This window comes from Macrobrachium rosenbergii, chromosome 40, assembly GCF_040412425.1.
Source record: "Macrobrachium rosenbergii isolate ZJJX-2024 chromosome 40, ASM4041242v1, whole genome shotgun sequence".
NCBI classification, from domain to species: Eukaryota; Metazoa; Arthropoda; class Malacostraca; order Decapoda; family Palaemonidae; genus Macrobrachium; species Macrobrachium rosenbergii.
Window position 1 is genome coordinate 14211790 of NC_089780.1, and position 16916 is coordinate 14228705.

The 16916-nt window shown below is 34.2% G+C and overlaps 1 protein-coding gene across 1 annotated transcript in view; it reads right to left on the reverse strand.

The window, feature by feature from the left end:
* Positions 1 to 12534, reverse strand: part of LOC136826143 (uncharacterized) — a 194983-nt gene extending 182449 nt beyond the window's left edge. Inside the window, exon 1 of the mRNA XM_067083143.1 lies at positions 11580 to 12534. The gene's annotated coding sequence lies outside the window, so the exon portion shown is untranslated. The remainder of the gene's footprint in view (positions 1 to 11579) is intronic.
* Between the last annotated feature and the right edge of the window lie 4382 nt (positions 12535 to 16916).

Consider the following 16916-nt stretch of genomic DNA (forward strand, 5'->3'; position numbering starts at 1 on the left):
TTCTGTTTTACTTTAATTCGTCATTTGGGAAGTGTCCTCTGAAATAGAGTATCTGCTTATTTTTTTTTTTCAGAAATAATTTTCATTTCTCTTATTTTAGTTGCGAATATTTTTGCTAAGTGAAAAGCTTATATACAAGCACTGTACACAAAACAATATATATATATATATATATATATATATATATATATATATATATATATATATATATATATATTGATATTGATATTGATATAGACATATTCAGAATACATATTTATATACATCTATAGATAGATACCTCTCTCGATATATATATATATATATATATATATATATATATATATATATATATATATATATATATATATAGAGAGAGAGAGAGAGAGAGAGAGAGAGAGAGAGAGAGAGAGAGAGAGAGAGAGAGAGCACATATATAAACCTTCCCCTTTGCAAGGCCTTCGAAACAGAACATAATATCTTTCATGGCGGGAGAGCTCTTGAGGCATCAAAAAAATTTTGCAGACCGTAGGTTTTTTTTTTCCCCTTCCGTCCTGCTACCTCTCTTATTGGAAGGCTGAACGGTAGAATATTGGTGGCCCCCCTTGAAGCTGAGAACACACAGCCTTGGTGTAAATTCTGAGCTGTCCATCTTGAGGTAGAATGTTACTGTCAAGGTTTGACTCACTGCCTAAGGTTTCTTAGGTTTAGGATGAAAGTGAATGTAAGGATGTCGTGTCATTTAAATGTAGGTTTGAAATTAGAAGAAGAAGAAGAAGAAGAAGAAGAAGAAGAAGAAGAGAGAGAGAGAGAGAGAGAGAGAGAGAGAGAGAATTTAACTCTTCAGTATTCAGGCTGGGTAAATTATCTTAATGTGGTTTTAATTACTGTGTTCATTATAATTTTATTATTTTAGTCGTAGATAATTATTGATTATACAGACGAAATCACCCTCAGTTCTATTATATTCAGCTGAGTTTAAAAAATAACAACAGGAAAATCACATCAATAATTAAAGGAAAAATTCAACAAATATTAAAAAGAAGACGACGAAACAAGGCTTTGCATTGCAAGCAACCTCCAAATTTTCAAAACATTTATTTGTTTATTTTTTTTTGTTAAGTTTTCTCTTCCCCTCACTTTTATGAAAATGTATTGTATTCCTGGTGTAATGATATTCGAACATAAAAGTTGTCGGTAACTCCTTTCATGGCGAATTTGTACAAAAACCAGTGATTTTTCTAATAAAAAGTTGGCCAAAAATAAGTTCATTAACGAATATTTAGTTTTTCTGTCGGTATTTTTACGGGGCAGTCTCTTGTATTTTTGCAAGTGCCATTTTTCGCGTGTTGGTTTTTACATTTGTATTTTCATATATGCTTTAAATTTTTATTGCCAGGAGTCTTTCACTCTTTTTGAATAAATAAATAATTAAGATTATTTAAGGTTAGTACCTTTGTGTTATTTTTTTATCCAATATTTTATTTTCATTATTTTTATATGATATCTGGTGATATTAATACGACACAGAGGCAAGAAAGTTATAATTTTATTTTTAGCCGTCCATGAGGGGTCAAAAGTATGATGAACTTGTAAATAATCTGGAAAATTATATAATTTTTAGAAACCTCTCCCAACTCCCCATCTTGGGCTTATTTGTAGGTATTTGAACCTGACGCGCCAAATTCATTCTTATATTATCTGCTACCATACCAACTATACCTTTCTCTCTCTCTCTCTCTCTCTCTCTCTCTCTCTCTCTCTCTCTCTCTCTCTCTCTCTCTCTCTCTCTCTCTCTCTCTCAGCGGTGCTTTAATTTTTATCTTACCGTCAGATCTTCGATGTGGTTTTTATGTGTTTTGTATGGATGGTCGCCTTTAATCAATTAATTAAGTGAAGACATCACTCTCATGATGAATGATAGTGTCACACTATGTATGAATCGGGTCTTCTGAGACTGGTGTGGAGAAGAACACATTAAGGATTTTGTTGCAGAAACTATTTGGACCTTTTCAGTTGATCTTTGCACTCTAATAAAATTATACATTTACATACAAGTTGATACAGACGTGTGTGTGTGTATGGATGTATGCATGTATGTATATATATACTGTATATATGTGTGCGTGTGTTCTGTGGACTACTAGCTGTTCTTATATGTTACCATATAGGAAAGAAAGCACTATTTTTTTTCCTTCTGTGAAAAAAGCGTAAATATGAAGTAGGGAATACGACCCAACTTTTGTCAATTTCCATTGTAAATTAAATTCATTTTACATGGAATATCCTTTTAAACATTGTCCCTCCAATAACGTCAAGTAGACGCTTTACACAAAAAACATTAATGTAGAAATTATTGGTCGGTGTAAAATAACCTCTAATGAATAAATAATTGTGACAGTCACATGCACACAGGAAATTACATTGAAAGCAAGGGAACCCTTGGAGTGACATCATTCTAAACAGGAAATCATTTCTGATGAGAAGATAAGTAGGAAATTAACAGAAACGCTATTTAAAAACAGGGAGTCATATCGGACAGAGAGAGAGAGAGAGAGAGAGAGAGAGAGAGAGAGAGAGAGAGAGAGAGAGAGAGAGAGAGAGAGTGATTGCGTTCTCGATAACGTAAATATAATTTACCTTCCGCATTTGCTGAATAATTATGCGAGAGGAGGAAAGATCAATGAATTTGTATCATCAGTGGGAGAGGAGAGGCCTCTTCTAATTAACTTGCAATGTTCATTTCCTTTTCCGATGTTTTCTTCGTCATTACGCCCACGTGAAAACGTTAAGTTGATCAATAAATATTTTCTTATGTATAGAATCTACTGGTAATTTTTTTTTTTTTACCGGATAAGTGTCCAGTTTTAATAACCACAATGCCCTCTCAACTTCTCGAATTCTTCACGCATTTTAGATACGCTTGTCGCTACAAAGCCTTAGATCCAAATGCTCAAAGCCTTGGATCCAAATGCGTAATTCTGTTTTACCACGCTTAGATCCAAATTATAAAGTAATTCTGTTTGATACCATTGTCGCTACAAAGCCTTAGATCCAAATGCAAGAATATAAAGTAATTCTGTTTGGATACCATTGTCGCTACAAAGCCTTAGATCCAAATGCAAGAATATAAAGTAATTCTGTTTGGATACCATTGTCGCTACAAAGCCTTAGATCCAAATGCAAGAATATAAAGTAATTCTGTTTGGATACCATTGTCACTACAAAGCCTTAGATCCAAATGCAAGAATATAAAGTAATTCTGTTTGATCCAAAGCCTTAGATCCAAATGCAAGAATGTGAAGTAATTCTGTTTGGATACCATTGTCACTACAAAGCCTTAGATCCAAATGCAAGAACATGAAGTAATTCTGATGTCCGTATCCCTAGTATCAGAACGTGGTCACGTTTCCGACCTGACCACGAGAATTTGTTTTTTTTAGTGGGGGTTGGAGGTTAGGGTTGTAGTATAGATTTTAGTGATTGAATAGTTTCTTTAAACACTGGGGTAGATAAAAAAGGAAAAAATTCCTTTTATATCTTGAATTTAAGGTCAGATTTCCAATAAATTTGCAGTCACATAAATATTTTTTACGCAGTAGAGAAAAAGCTATTTGCCTGACATATATACTCATGGACATTTTCTGTATTATTCAAGCTTTCCTTGGTAGGTGTTTATAAACCCCTAATGACTTTTCTCATTTAATTTCTCATTTGAATAACGTCTACCTTCGGCACTGAATGTTTTAAGAATTATTTCCTTGCCGTAAGGAAAGATTATTTTTTAAAAAATCCACAGGGTGCTCAAAGTAATGAAAGTAAAGGATAATGCTGATGAGGATAAGTAGAACAAAGATACAAGCTTATTCTGTCATAAAAGGAGAATGAAAGTATTATAAACACCTAAGAAAATAACTAAAAAGCAGATGAAAGTACTATGAATACCCAACTGAATTAACTAGATCTACCTTCCACTCGACGACACAGGAAATTAACTAGCGGATTGAAGCTTCCCGGGGCGACTTTTTTTTTTTATTCTGCGACTTTCGCTTCTCATTGGAGATCCTGAAGGGTCCCACACGTGGAACCCCCGCCCCCCACACACCACACACACACACCGTCATCTCACCTGGCTCGTTAATCTCATAACGTCTCCGCAAACGTGCGGACGCAAGAAACACAACATACGTCACGCATCTTTTATACACATATCTAATTTCATATGATTGTCAGATCGAATGGACTATTGTCACCGTACGCATTACAATGTCAGCATTTCAACCGTATGTACCGTAGCTTCAGTCACGCCTTGTATATCAATTTATACGTCCATATTCATCCGTCAACAGACACAGATGATTGTGTGGTGACTTCTGTTTTCGTTCGCCTGGTGTCAGGCGCTACGTTCCCGCCCGCATGAGTTATTGACCTTGTTGTCTGAATAAATAAGTTTGTAGACGCTGACTCTTACTCACGCACGCCTTCGCTACGCTCTTCATCTGTTTGTAGCTGGTATTTCGAGCAACGAAAACTAAATAAACAAACAAAAAAACAAAAGCATCGACACAACAACGCATCTGTTTGTTTGTCGCCACATACGAACTACAATCCTTTTTCGTTCTCTCTTTTCCCCGTCCGGCTCGAGGTTAACTGTTGCTCTCGGCTGCAATATCAGGAGGGCTCTCTCTCGGAGGGAAGGTTGAGGGCACCTCTGTCCTTTTACCTCTTTTGCGTTTTACATTTTAACCCCTTTTTGTGTCGTTTTCCTTCTTCCGTTTGCCTCCTTTTTTGTGGTTTGATTTTACTGCCTTTTTTTTACGTTTTCTCTTTTTTCTCTTTTACATTTTACCGCCTTTTTTTACATTTTTCCTTTTTTACTTTTACCTTTTGTCTCCGTTTTTACATTTCCATTTTTTCATTTTACCTTTTACCGCCTTTTTTGTACATTTTTTCCTTTTTTACTTTTAGCTTTTGTCTCCGTTTTTACATTTCCATTTTTTCCTTTTACCGCCTTTTTTTTACATTCCTTTTTTTATTTTTACCTTTTGTCTCCGTTTTTACATTTCCATTTTTTTTTTTACCTTTTACCGCCTTTTGTTTGCATTTTCCTTTTTTTTCATTTTACCTTTTGTGTCCGTTTTTGTGGTTACATTTTATCTTTTTATATTTTTTTACTTTTTAACTCGGTTTTTTGTTTTCCTTATTTTCATTTTACCTCCTTTTTTACGTTTTCCTGTTTTCCCTTTACCTCCTTTTTTACGTTTTCCTTTTCTACCTTCACGTTCTTTTTTTTACGTTTTCCTTTTACCTCATTTTGATGTTTTCCTTTCAACTTTTACCTCCGTTTTTGTTTTCCTTTTTTCCTTATATCTTTTACCTCCTTTTTAATATTTCCTTTTTCTCTCTTTTACCTCCTTTTATATGTTTTCTTTTTAACTTTTATCTTTTACATTCTTTTTCGATTCTTTTTATGTTTTCGTTTTACCTCATGTTTTGTTTTTTTATTTTTACCTTTTACCTCCTTTTTTTTTCCTTTTATCTTTTCCCTTTTACTTCCTTTTTTATGTTTTCATTTTTTCCTTGTACCTCCTTTATTATGTTTGCTTTTTTTATTTTACCCCTTTTTCCTTTTTTTATTTTACCTCCTTGTTTGTTTTATTTTTTTCATTTTACCTCCTTTTTATGTTTCCTTTTATCTTTTAACTTCTTTTAATTTTTCCTTTTGTTGCCTTTTACCTCCTTTTAATGTTTTCCCATCTTCCTCTTACACTTTACCATTTTTGGGTTTGCCTGTATTTCCTTTTAGCTCATACCTCCTTTATTTTGCATCTTCCTTTTTTCTTTTACCTCTCTTTTCCATTTACCCCATTCCCTTCCCTGTTTCTTTCCATTCCATCATTTCCTTCCTCGTACTTTTTCTCTTCTCTTAGCATTCCCATGATTTATTACTTATTTCTCTTCCTCTTAACATTCGATTCATTTTCACTTTTTTCTCTTCCTCCCGCAGTCTCTTCCCTTTGTACTCTTTCCTTGTCCTCTCCCCAAAGCGTGTAATGGGAAGATCTGAATGCTCTCTCTCTCTCTCTCTCTCTCTCTCTCTCTCTCTCTCTCTCTCTCTCTCTCTCTCTCTTCTGTCTGCCGTAGATCGTGAAAGGATTATTACAAATTGTATAGCGGGAATAAACTTGTATTTTGAAGATTGTTTTTAAGTACACGTTTGAAACGAGAGTAATTACGTCAGTGCTTTATTTCCCAACATCATTCTAATTTTATAAAAATCCAAAATATTTCTTTAATCTACTTACTAACATATGCAGTCATTATATATTCACCACTTAAAACCCAATAAATGTTTCTTTTACTCCACTTTCCAAAGATGTAATTATTTATTCCCCGTTTAAAACGCACAACATTTAAAAAATATAATCAACATTATCTCATTTGCATATCTGCAACATTTAGACTTTATTTTGTATCAAACCAAAACAGTGACACTTGCGTCGGAGGTAAACTTTCTAAACCATTAAATACCTAAGCACCCAAAATTATTTTTGCAGGAACTTCTATATTCTTGCGTCCAAGTTTCGCCCAGGCTTTTGTAAATAACTTTTGAGAATACTTTTTTATTTTTTGGGGGGTGGCATTTGTAAGCGACTGCCAGAAATGTTTAAAACATCTCACAAAATTTTCTCCAAGACTTTGCCGGGTGGGCGGGGGGGGGGGGGGGATAGGAGGAGGAGGTGTTCATCCATATTCCCAAAAAACATTTTTTGTAATGGATGATTGACACTTCCAGGATGCTTTTCGCTCTGGAAATCAGTTTTTGTTTTGGAAATTTTAACGAAATGTTTTTACTATTTTCAAGATTATTGCTGTCATTACCATTATATGGGTATTATTTTTACTGTCACTTCAGCAGCTGTGTGGATATTGCCTATTATCATTTTTATAATTTTATCTTGTATATCTAAATTGTATGTATTGTATTGTCTCTACTTTGTATACTCCATGTATATGGCCCTGAGCTGAAATAAAGAACATTATTATTATTATTATTATTATTATTATTATTATTATTATTATTATTATTATTATTATTGTGAACTTGGTAAATACCTCGGCACTTGCGCATATGGAAACAAATCTCATCCCATGTGTCTCTGAGCCCTTTAGGTATGCATAAATAATTAGTATTCGTGCATCTCATTACGCTAAGACGAAGTGACCTTTTGGAAAGCTGTGGCATTTCTGGACCTGTTGGAATTTGATGCTGAGTTTAATTGAATATGTGAGCATTTTGTTTGTTCATGTTTTGTCTTTAAAGGTTGGGAGTTATAATGTCAATAATTATTACAAGGTGGTGTTCAAAGAACAGTTAACTTAGAGAGAGAGAGAGAGAGAGGGAGAGAGAGAGAGAGAGAGAGAGAGAGAGAGAGAGAGAGAGAGATAAATCTGATTACAATAACGATTGCTATCTGGACACTTTTCTTCTCTTTTGGTGAGAGAGAGAGAGAGAGAGAGATCTGAGATTGAGACAATTCTTTTCCTTCTTTCTGAGAGAGAGAGAGAGAGAGAGAGAGAGAGAGAGAGAGAATCTGATTACAATTACGATTGCTATCTAGACAATTCTTTTTCTTCTTTTTCATGAAAGAGAGAGAGAGAGAGAGAGAGAGAGAGAGAGAGAGAGAGAGAGAGAGAGAGAGAGACCATTTGATTACATTAACGATAGTTATCTGATCTCTTCTTCTTCTCTTTGATGAGAGAGACTAATCTTTTCCTTCTTTTTGATGTGAGAGGGAGAGAGAGCGATCTGATTACAATAACGATTGCTTACGTGCATGATTCTTTTCCTTCTCTTTGATAAGAGAGAGAGAGAGAGAGAGAGAGAGAGAGAGAGAGAGAGATTATTTACTCAAACAATCGTTACGAGTTCTTCCTCATAACACAACTCAAACTCTCTAATCGAAAGGATTCAGGACCGGCCCTTTTTCTCCAAAACCGATGTCGCCTCACCAGGGAAAAGCAATCGTCATAGAATCAAATCTCTCTCTCTCTCTCTCTCTCTCTCTCTCTCTCTCTCTCTCTCTCTCTCTCTCTCTCTCTCCAGAAAGAAGGAAAAGAATTGTCTAGATAGCAATCGTTTTTTCTCTTCAGAAAGAAGGAAAAGAATCGTCTAGATAGCAGTTGTTATTGTAATCATATCTCTCTCTCTCTCTCTCTCTCTCTCTCTCTCTCTCTCTCTCTCTCCTCTCTCTCTCTCTCTCTCTCTCTCTCTCTCTCTCCAGAAAGAAGGAAAAGAATTGTCTAGATAGCAATCTTTTTTCTTCTCTTCAGAAAGAAGGAAAAGAATTGTTTAGATAGCAATTGTTATTCTCTCTTCAGAAAGAATTGTCTAGATAGCAATCGTTTTTCTCTCTTCAGAAAAAAAGGAAAAGAATCGTCTAGATAGCAATTGTTATTGTAATCATATCTCTCTCTCTCTCTCTCTCTCTCTCTCACTCCAGAAAGAAGGAAAAGAATTGTTTAGATATTGTTATTCTCTCTTCAGAAAGAAGGAAAAGAATCTAGATAGCAATTCTCTCTCTCTCTCTCTCTCTCTCTCTCTCTCTCTCTCTCTCTCTCTCTCTCTCTCTCTCTCTCTCCAATTGAAATAGGAGCTTCAGATTAACCCTAATTTGCTCGCACCGTCTATATATTATAGTGGAGTCTAATGTCTATTATTTTTTTTTTTCTTGTGGGGGAGAATTTGGAAGCAGGAATTCATTCGTGGACGAGCAAGTGTCGCTTGCCTAGGGCGGCTAGATAAAAGGATTGAATAATCCTAATTTTTTTTTAATCGTAGACAAAACAAAAACATTAGGTTATGTGGTACAGTTTTTACCTCTAACAATAAAATATTTTAAGAAAGAAGAAGCATCAGTAATAGTTTATTGTTTTTCCTTGGTATTGCATAAACCTATATTGTGTTTTTTTTTTTTTTTAAGCCTCAGACAAAAAAAAAAAGATTATGTTCTGTGGTAAAGTTTTCACTTCTAATAATAAAATGGTGTAAGAAAGAAGAAGCATTAGTAATTGTTCATTGTTTTTCTTTTGGATGTCGTCCCCGACATCCAAAAGAATGCCAGTAATAATATTAATAATAATAATAACAATAATAATAATGGTGATGCTGATGATGATGACGATGATAATGTTAAAAGCGATGGTAAGTGATAATTATAATACTTTTAAAAATTGTATGGGCAAAATTTTTTTACTGCTAGTACTGTTAAATAGTATTAATTACCACTACTATCACTAATAATAATAATAATAATAATAATAATAATATATTGCCGTCATTATTATTACCAAGAATTTGAGAGATGCAGAGAATAAGACAGGAGTAATTTTGTTTGGAGTGCGTATGAATAACCCAAATTTATTACATGGAAACACTTTCGATATATTAATCTCTTTATCAGTCAAGCGACCGAACATTAGGGAAATCTCGTAAAAGGGCGCCGATTAAAAACTTATTTATCCACCAAAGAAAGACGTGGCAATTCGTGAACTAATATGGATTAATGGCAATCTCGTATATATATATATATATATATATGTGTGTGTAATATACATATATATGTATTTAACAGCCTTTCCCTACATTTATGTAGTATTTGTATAGTCTTATTTATTATCAACTTGAGTCTCTCTCTCTCTCTCTCTCCTCTCAAACTCTCTCTCTCTCTCTCTATATCTCTCTCTCTATATATATATATATAAATATATTTATAATATATATATATATATATATATATATATATATATATATATATATGTGTGTTTATGTGTATCATATATATGTGTATATATATATATATATAATATACTGTATATATACACTTACAGACATGTATATATAAATTGTTTACTCCAAGAGAGAAAGTAGCCCAAAGCTGATTATAATTTATTTCGGAAAAGTAAGGAAAGAGCCCGCAGTTTTGATACTGTTGTCTTCAATAATGGATAGCAGTTTCCCCCCAAAACTTTGTTGATCCTGCGAGTGGGCGAGGGAGCTGGGATGGTGGTGGTGGGCGGGGGTGGGGGGAGTTACCGGACTTATGGCTTAGGGGGGAGGAGGGGAGTCCGCCACTGCTGTGATACAGTTTAGTGGTGGTGAAACCTTCAAGAGCAAAATACGTTTGTTTACACTCGTTTTCTCCGGCGTTGTGTTATTCACGTTTTTATTGAATTTTATCCTCTTCCTCGTTTGTCATAAGGGTTTTACATCGGCGAAAGAGACTTGTCACGTATGTTGCCGGTGAAATACACCTCAATTTAAATTTCTGGGTATTAGAGAGATATTTCGTTTTCATGCGTGATACTTCTTTGTTTGTTAGGCATTTTTCGTTGTGGCAAAACATTTACCATGAATTATGCATTTCAGTGTATTTGTTTTTTAATTTCATTTGAAAAAAAATTAATGGTCGGCCTTTAAATATTCTGAAATCATTTACAAATTCGTTATTGGAATTTGGTAAATTGATAGTAGCCATATCATCATCAGTATCCGTGGTATCAGATATAATACTATAATCATAACGTTATTGTTATTATTTTTATTTTTATATGAAATTTTATTGAAAATTAAACTTAATTTTCATTAAGCTTTAAGTTGTCGATATTTTCAGAATTCGTTGTAATTAATTCTTGTGAAATTTTATTTTTTCCTAGAGAAGCTTTTCTACACTGAACAATAGTCAGACATTTATATTTAAACTTTAAATATATATATATATATATATATATATATATATATATATTTAATATATATATATATATATATATATATATATATATATATATATATATATATATATATATATATATATATATATATATATATATATATATATATATATATATATATATATATATATATATATATATATATATATAACCTTGAATCCAGTTTTATTTTTTCTTAACTTCAAAAGTTAAAGTTCAAATATAAAAGTTTGAGTATTGTAAATGGCTTTTATATTCCAACTAGGAAATTCAAGCTGTAACAAATAGAATATATAATAAAATGTTTTTCAGTGTTTCTGTATTTTAGCAATTGCTTTCCAATTTTATTCAAGATCGTCTATATTTTTAATTTATTTATTTTTTTATTCATTAATTTAGAAATTGATTGTATTTCCTATAGTTTCCCTGTGTATTATTATTATTATTATTATTATTATTATTATTATTATTATTATATAATAGTAATAATAATAATAATAATTATTATTATTATTATTATTTGTATTACTATTTGTATTAGTAGTAGTTGTAGCTACGTTAATATTATTAGTATTAAGATCGTTCATCGTTTTACCATGATCCATAATATTTTAGCAGTTAATTTTGATATTATTTTATGTAATTACAGTGTTATTAAATTTATGTTCATGAAACAGATCGAATTAGCACATAAAATCAGTAAGCTCACTTTTAGCAAGAGGCAGTAAAAATAATATGCACTCAAACGTCACACTGAAATGCCAAAATTACAAAATTAACAAACAAGCAATAATGTGAGTTTAGACGACATGCGAGCATCCATCACTCACCTCCACGCCAGAGAGATACCAATCGCCCAGTCAAGTCAGCTGTATGGAGCGGTCGCTTTATCTCCTTCAAAAGGTGTTGCGAAGTACAGGCGAAGTGGAATTTTATCTTTTTCCTCTTTTATTCCTCTTTTTCCTTCCGGCTTTTGCTGCTGTTGCTGCAGCAGATCTCCCGGATGTGCTTATTTATATTTAAAGAGCAGCTGTTGTCTTTTTTATCTATCTGACCAGAGTTTTTATTTTGGCGTTTTTCATTTTTTTTCCCCTCGTCAAGTTTTTTGAGTTAGAAAGAAATCGGTGTTTAATTGGAGAAGGATTTCTACAGTTTACTGTCTTACTATTAGGAAATTTATTTTTTCAGTGTTTTTGATAAATATTTTATTGCAATTCACTCCGATCCCTCAAACGTAACGTATTGTCTACGAGCGCTATAAACCGTCAAAATTAAATACCAAGAGTCTCCTTTCCTCGCTAGTTCCAGCGTCCATCCATTTCTACCCTAAAAAATAAAAGAGAGTTTCATTCCATTTAAGCGAAGGGTCGGCCCCCTCAACTCCTTCCTGCTCCTCATTCCACTATCAATTATTACCACCTGTTGCCCCACCGGGGGAGGGAGGACTCCTGACGACGACGGTGGTATAGTGCTTAAGCTGCCGTTATCACCGAATACCTCTCGCCAGTGATTTTTTAAAAGTCCCAGCAGCAAAATCCTTGGCAAACACTCGAGGAGGAAGCGATGGAGAGATAGAGATAGAGAAAGAGAGAGAGAGAGATAGATAAAGGGACACTGATGACTGCACACACTCGCCGGTTCAAGAGTGCGGCGGCGGCGACGATGACGGAACAACACGTGAGCAGCAGCAGCAGCTGTGCGCTGGGCGAGCTCGTGACACCGACTGCCGAATCTCCCGAGGCGGGAGGGCGTTCATCCTTCCTCCACCAATGCTGACGCCACACTGACCCTGGTGGAGACTGTCCTCGCGATCTAGCGAGCGAACTGGTTGTGTTAATGCCATTCCCCCTCTTCTCTCTCTCTCTCTCTCTCTCTCTCTCTCTCTCTCTCTCTCGCTTTGCAAGCCGTTCGAGCCAAGGTTTTAGTTTATTAATAAATTCTTTTGGGGGGCTTGAATGTATGCGCAGTTGAATGGCACCTCTCGAAATGAATTGTTGCCTATTTCACACATTTTGCATAATTTATTTCTGCCTTAAATGTCAAAAGGGGAGGTCGTGTATATTCGCTGATAGAAAAGGCCTTAAACCTAACGATATTAATTTTTCCATTCGCTCTCTTTTTCTTTATGTATATATAGAGGCATCGGCGCCTACGGGAGTCGTATCATGGTATTTCATTAAATCTTTTGAGTGATGCGCGCTGGCGTGTGTGTGTGCGTGTGTGTGTGTGTGTGTGTGTGGCATTCATTGATCAAGTTTTATATTAAATCCTATTTTTGTATCTGGCGAAGAGTGGAATTTCTAAGAAGGGTAAAACATGGCAGTGTTTCTGCTTCGTTCTTTCTTGTGGGGGGCGGGGGCGCCGGTTATTTCTGTTCTTTTATTATTTTAGTTTTTAGTTTTTTGTGTGAACCATCGAAGGTCAGTGAAACTTGCTTGACATGAGCCCGTGTTAATGCTGTTTTGATTGTCAGTGGCAAAAATATTTTGCACTGGGACTGAACTTTCAATATTCATTGACGTGTGCAGTGACTGATAATTAGAAAATGATTATAGAGCTGCATTAAGTGTTTTATTTTTTTACTCATATTTACGTAAGCCTTTTGTAAGGGGTTGGCAAGCTGGACATACATATTAATTGTCTGTTAGTAGGAGGCTTCAAAACGATACTCTACTTTACCACAGCCCAATTCCTTATTGAGGCCCAGGCATGGAGAAGACATGACCAAGGAAAATGAGAAAGGGCGTGGCCTACCACCATAGGAAACAGTAGACACGCCTCCTGAAATAAGTGCTTGTGGGATTCTGGAAAAATAGAAGCGAGAAGAGAATTCCGAATATTGGTTGTGGAAGGGAAGGAAACACAAAAACACAAACACATATGTATATATATATATGTGTATGTGTGTGTATACATATATGTGTATGTGTATATATACTATTACATTTATAATATGAGATTGTTTTTAAATGTAATAAATCATTTTTATTCAGAGGAAAATAGTTCAATCATCCTTTATGTATGACAGTAAAGTATCATTTAAAAAAAATCTAAAGAATTAAAATTATCTACAAGATTATCTCGAAGCAATTTCATAAAAAAGATCCTCATTAAGAAGTCCGTAACGGATATTTATTTAGATTAAAATAACAAATTTCGACGCTTCTGAAATATCCCTTGCTAGTATGCAGTATTTTTCTCCATTAACTCGGGAATATTATTTTTTCAAAGGTTCTAGCAGGAACTGTATTAAAATGTTTTCGAGGAACTGACTCTGTTTAAAGTCGATGTGTCACAGGAATTTGCTTTGATTTACATGAGAGAGAGAGAGAGAGTTTCCAAGTTATTACAAAGAATGGTGCGGGATTGCATATCATCGCAGTATTAGAAGGTCTCGACTGTTCCTATTTTTTTTTTTTTTTAAATACAACTGTACAACACATCAAAATGAAATGATATAGTTATCAGTAGCACATGATGTTTCTTAGGTATATTCGTATATTTTTATTTATGTATTGCTTTATTTATTTTACTTATTGCTTTTTATTTTTAATGAGTTTAACCTTGTGTGATCGTGGAAGTCTGGTATATCAGTTACAGTGAGAGGTATACGCTAATTTAAGATCCCTCTTTGCACACACACACACACACACACATATATATATATATATATATATATATATATATATATACATATGTACATACATATATATATATATATATATATATATATATATATATATAGATATATATATGTATGCATGTATATTATGTATGTATGACAACGTACAACTTATTCAAGCAATATACCAATACGTATGCGTGTGTTAGCCAACACACTCCTTTGTTCTACAACCTCCCAAGCACTGCAAGCGTAAGCAAGCGATTAAAACGAAGATTGAAGGGGTAAAAGCAGCAATTCGCAAGACTTTCATGAAGTGCCAACGTGACTTGAAAAAAAAAAAATCAAGTCAAGAACGAGGACTCAGAAGCTACTGGGAGAATCGACGAAGCCATAACTCAGCTGGAAGCCCTGTGGTTTGAAGTCGAGTGATTGATGGAGTAATTCTACTGGCTGTGCATTGTATTTAAGTCGTGTCATAAGAGTGGCGTGTGGATTTTAGAGGGGGGAATGACTTGATTGAGGAATTACAAAGAACTGCAGAGAACTGGAAAGAAGGAAGTCACAGAGTAACTGTCAGGAAGATCTGTCAATAAGGTGTGAGGTAGTGACTGATAGTATCTTGATTGCATATTAAGTCTCATTTCTGATTAAGAAAAGTATTATTATTATTATTATTATTATTATTATTATTATTATTATTATTATTATTATTATTATTATTCATAAAAAACTCACTGTAGCATAGTCACTATAATGGTGAGGAAATCCAAAATAATTTTGGTTTTCTTCACCATTATTTTATTATTATTATTATTATTATTATTATTATTATTATTATTATTATTATTATTATTATTATTATTATTATTGTGACAAGCAGTGGTTATGAAAAATAACATTATCATAATCAGCAATGGGGTAATGCTCTAGCACATTATAAAAATCGCCGTGCTCAACGGCAAATTCAGAAGATCCACAGACACGGAACTATTAATGGAACGGCTAATTGAAACGCCCAAGATGTGTTTGATCAAGGGGAGACTTCTGAAAGACCATCACGCAGAAGCACCTACTTTCCAGTCCACTTTTCAGCGCGGCGAGAGGAAAAGTCAAAGGTCCCGCGAGTCAAGTGCGAGAATTATGACGGAACGTGTTTGCCGGTGATTCCGTGAAAAGGGAATCGACTGGAGAGGGGGGCCAGGTGACGATTGAACCCGACAGAAAAATCTGAAAAGTGTTCGAGTGTCTGGGATATAGTGACCGGGGTTGGTTGATGGAAGCCTGGAGGGGCCGGGTTGAAAAGTGCGTCGCAGGGTTAAGCTGCTTTCAAAAGTAGATGCATGATGATGCATGATATTTCTAGAGTATTATGTATACCTTAGTTTAACCAGACCACTGAGCTGATTAACAGCTCTCCTAGGGCTGGCCCAAAGGATTAGACTTATTTTTCGTGGCTATGAACCAATTGGTTACTAAGCAACGGGACCTACAGCTTATTGTGGAATCCGAACCACATTATACCGAGAAATGAATTTCTATCACCAAAAATAAATTCCTCTAATTCTTCATTAGCCGGCCGGAGACTCTAACTCGGGCCTAGCGAGTGCTAGCCCACAACTCTATCGACTCGCCTAACGAGGAACTATTAGGGAACATGTACTTAATAGATGAAGGTGTAAGGGCGATATATGATTCATTGTAAGGGCGATAAATTATATGATTAATAATAATTCATGATATTTTCAATTGCTTAAGATTCTTATAAGAGAAAGAAACTCGTACTTAATGTATGAAGGTGTACGGGCGGTGGCTGATGCATAATAATTCATAATAGTTTTGATTGCTTAAGATTCTTATAAGGGAAAGAAATCATGAACTTAGTACATGAAGGTTTAAGGGGGATATACGATGCATAATAATTCACTATATTTTCAATTGCTTAAGATTCTTATAAGAGAAAGGAAACATGCACTTAGTAGATGATGGTATAAGGGCGATATAAGATGTTTAATAATTCATGATGATTTTAATTGCTTAAGATTCTTATGAGATATAGGAAACACATACTTAATATTGGAAGGTATAAGGACGATATTTTCCCCCAGAAAAAAAGCTTGAAACTGAACTGAGTAATAAATCTTATAATAATTTCGCGGACAGGGAAGAAATGGAACGAGAAAATGATGTTTATCGCGAATCGGAAAATACAAAAAAAAAAAAAGAAGGGAAAATTAATGGAATAGATGACATGTTCATTAATGGAAGAGAGGAAAGTCAAGAGTAAATCCATTTCAAGGAGGGTCATGGTTTTAATTGCAAATTAGGGTGATTTGGAAAACGAAAATGTATTACGAAACGTTAGCGTCTGGTGAATGATATCAGTAATTTTGTAGATGTTCGCATATTGCGGGTAAACATAATGAACGCGAATAAATAGAATGAACGTGGAGTATTCGGGAATGAGGTGGGAATTGAAACAATTCCAAAAACAAATAATTCGAACAAGCCCCCTTTCCCAGGCCATCTTGTAAATAAAAAAAAA